Below are 4425 nucleotides of genomic sequence, written 5' to 3'. Positions count from 1 at the left end.
CATATTGGTTATGGGCATAGTGGACCTCTGTGCTACAGGCATTATCTTTAGAAAAAGCCTCACTAGTTTCATTTTTTTTTTTTTTGGTTTTGTTTTGTTTTTCTTTACTGATTTTGATTTTCAGTTCAGGATTTATTTTCACTTTGTTGATGTCAAATAATAAACAAATCCAGACTTAGTCAAGAAAAGTTTATCCAGAAGGTTACTTGATAAAACAGACTGTAGAAATAAGCAGAAGCTTTGATCAGATGATCCAAACAATGTTTATCGCCAAGTTTTCAGTGGAGAATTCAAGATTTTTGTTTTTGAGAAATAAGTAGAAATAGCTAGAAATCAAGTGTGGAAAATTAGGATGAAAACTTGAATGGTTTAAAATTCAGATAATATTCTACCCAGAGTCTAGCCTATTATCAGGGCTGTGGGAGAAAAAATGTTAATGAAAAGCTGTGGTCTAACTCAGGTTTAGGTCAAGATCCAGAGACTTAGAAGAAAGACTGACACTTAAGCAAAACTGGATTAACCCTTTGTTATGATCAGTTATGGGGGACAAGCATTTCAAGCAGTCCTGTAAGAGGCAAGGAACGGGCTTGCACCTTGTCCTATTAGTAAGCAAAATGACACCTATTGTTTAACTAGCAAGCAGAAGGGCAGTTTTTGTCATAAAATTTTCATGAAGAGAAAGGGATGGGTGGGCATTTCTTATCTATATCTGTATTATAGGCTCAGAGGACTCAGATAAAATTAAAAAGCTGGTACCCTGTTTAGAGCATTATAAAGTCATATTGCTTCTGAGCATAGTAGATTTCTGTACTACAGGCATTATGCTAGGTTCCAGGGTAGTTCTCCTTCATTACCAACTTTCAAGTCTGGGGTAAAATATTTCATTTAGACTTCAATAAAGTTGTGTGGAAAGTGAATAATCTGGGCATGCTAGGAACAAAAGGAAATTGCATTGTAAAGGACAGTTCTTGAGAATATGCCTGGCCAGATTTCCCTTGAGAGTCAGGTTCTGAGCTGGTTACATGTTAGATGAAGATTCCAAAGGTAGACTGCACTTTCTGTCCCTTTCCCAACTTATTTACACAGACACAATGTTACAATCCATTCATTTAGATAAAAACCCACTTTTGGACAGTGTACTAGAGTCAGCTGTTTGAGTGGCTGAGGAAGAGGGATCCCCACAAGTTTGAGGCCAGCCTTGGGTATTATATATATCTGTCTCTCAAAACTTAAGCATGCAAGCAATAAAACAAAATAAAGCTGCCTTTGAATACCAAGTAAAACCGTTAATATAATCAATCCAACAATACCCCGTTACTTGTCATATAAAGTTAATATTGAACATGGATTTCTTTTCATTAAGCCATCCTCCAAGGTAACAGAAACATATATGCTACCCATGCCCTTGACAGTTCACTTCTAATAGCATCTACCTATAAGAGAACACATAAACCACTCTGAAAATATAAAAATATTTATAGACACAGTAGCAAACATTCAGTCAGAGAAGAGTCTGTATTAAATGTCCAGGAAAAATTTCCTAGAGTTCTTTTTACACATCCTGTTCCTCACTGACCTACCTTGTTTTCAATTGCTATGATCAAATTATATGACCAAGGAAACTTGGAAGAAAGCACACAGACTACAGTCCGTTGTGAAGGAGAGCAATGACAGAAACTCAAGATAGGACTGAAAGTGAGGCCACAGATGGATGCTGCCTTCTGGCTTAATGCCCGTGCCTTGCCAATCCTGCTTTCTTCCTTTCTTCTTTTCTTTAACTTTTTATTCTCCTCTCATATACTACATCCTGACCACAGTTTTCCTGCTTTCCCTCCCTCCCCTATCCCCCTCTGAGTTTCTACCCCTCACCTTCCCTCTTTCCAGTGTGTAAATTGAGGCATTTGTGCATCTGAAGTACCTTCTTTCTCGATGACAAAAGCTTTTGTCAAGTTGATAAAAACACACAAACCAGCCAACTAAACCAGCACAGTGCTGTTCCTCTTTTCAAGCTCCCCTAATAGAATCTGGGCTCATGCATATCTCTAAGTACATAGGGCACTTCTTACTGTAGGTCTTCTTATTTACATATTACCTTTAGACTATTTACGAGCATTGCTGATTTCTTTAAGTTTTGCTTATGCTCCTCTGCCTGTTAAGAGTAACCTGTAAATACTCATACCACCTGTCAGAATTCTAAATCATCTACTGAAGAATGTCCCTCAGTATTCGTTTAAAAATTAGCAGAGAGGGCCCCCAAGATATCTCCATCAGTTAAGTCACTTATGATCAAAATAGACAACATGGGCTCAGTCCCTGGGACTCAAGCTCACTTAGATAAGATTTGACTTTAGTGATTTGCTGTATGATGTTGATAGGTATACTATAGGATGCTTACTATTATACACACACACACACACACACACACACACACACACACACACACTGAAGAGGGCATAAAGAGAGAGAGGGGGGTTTAGGGAGTGTGCGTTCACACACAGTGTGGCACCACTGTGTGGGGGAAGGGAGTGCCTAGGCGGGCCCATGCCCAGGCACTTCTTCTCCCTGAAGGATCACAGGCACACAGACATGGTATAAAATAGAGTTTATTTAGGGCAGAGGATGGGGGTTAGAGAGGCAGAGAGAGAGAGAGAGAGAGAGAGAGAGAGAGAGAGAGAGAGTAGAGAAGTGGAGGCAGGCCATGACCATGTGGAGGGAGGGGGAAGAGGAGGAGAGCCCAAGAGTGGCAGAGAGGTGAGAGTGCCAAGAGGCAAGAGCAATGAGAGAAATAGAGGAGGGACAAGTAGCCCCTTTTATAGTGGGCCAGGTCGATCCAGCAGGGCATACCTGGCATATAGACAGAATACTAACACACACACACACACACACACACATATTCATGCCTGCACAGATACATACACAGTCATATACACGTGTACATACACATATGAATGCATGTATGCACACATACATGTACACAATCACATACATGCACACACAAATACATGCATGCACACACATATATAACATACATATAAGCACATACATGTTCACACCTGCTCATATGCATGTGCATACACACATGCACACACATATGCACACACATACATAAATAAACATAATACACTTATAAATGTGCATATACATATTCACCCATAAATATACACATGTGCATAAACTCATACACATGCATGCACACACACATACACACATATACACACTTGTACATACACCCATGCAGACACAAATGTAATGTTTTTTAATTATTAAAGAAAAATTTGAAGGCACTTAGATCTAATTATGTCTGGAAGAAATAGTTTACTGGTCTGAGACATCATCATTCCAAATAAATCAGACCACTTCATTCCCCAAAACAATAGGTAAAGCCCTGGCTAATATTTGCATAACTATATGGCCCTCTCTTGTGCTATTTGGTTGTGCACGTGTATGTGTTTCCCCTGTCCCAAAACCACTACCTACCTGCATTAAATTTAAATCTACCCCTGAGTAGAAAAGAAAAATAAATTCAGGAACCTTTGAAGTGCCTTCTATTCCCATTCCAGTGTTTAAAATAATAGTTTAGTCTCAGCTCAAGATCTGGGTTATGTATGTTATTTTCAGAACTAACGATGTATAGTGTAATTTGAGCACTGCAAATGATAATACCTATATTCATACTATGATTTACCATTTTCAAAGCAATTTCATGTTGGCTCATTTAGTTCTCATGAGTACTTTTTAAGAAAAAAAATACACTCATTTTAGAAATGAAGAAACTGCCAGCCATATCTATTTACTGATTTTGCCGAAACGCTACACAGAGTCAAGAGCAAATCTTGGGACTAGAGCCAGCCAAGGTTTCTTGACTTTTGTCCAGTGGCCACTCCATGACAGCCTGCTGAGTCAGCCACAGGGGTGATTTGGCCTATTTCTATCTTTGTTTTAAATAGATTGTGTGTTTGGCCTGCTTTTCCAAATGAGAACCGTCAGTAGGTTTATCTCAGAGTGGATGCTGTTCTTTGGCATAAGACCTTCTTTTCTAGGGAATGTTCTGCATTGGGAAGGAGCTCAGCTGTTACTTAGTCCAAGACAATATCCCCACCATGTGGCTGGCTAGTCCAAAGTTGATTGTCTAAAAGGACAGAAAGCTCACTCCTTTATACATGTTCCTATATGTGTCACATTTGCTTATGATTTATGGCAACTCACAAAACAGATGCTGTGACTGGTATGACTTTAAGAAATGGAGAAACTGAGGTGCCAAAATAAGGACCTTGTATAAGGTTATATAGCATTAGTCAACTACAGAGCAAGGATTGGACTCATCCATTTATATTCCAGAGGGTCCTTACTTAAAGATCACACTGTGCTGCCTATGTAGTCAAGTTGAGTGGTTTCATTTCTAAAAAAGGAGGTTTTCCACAGTGC

Source organism: Apodemus sylvaticus, chromosome 6 (genome assembly GCF_947179515.1).
Source record: "Apodemus sylvaticus chromosome 6, mApoSyl1.1, whole genome shotgun sequence".
Taxonomy (NCBI): domain Eukaryota; kingdom Metazoa; phylum Chordata; class Mammalia; order Rodentia; family Muridae; genus Apodemus; species Apodemus sylvaticus.
This window is presented reverse-complemented; position numbering follows the sequence as displayed.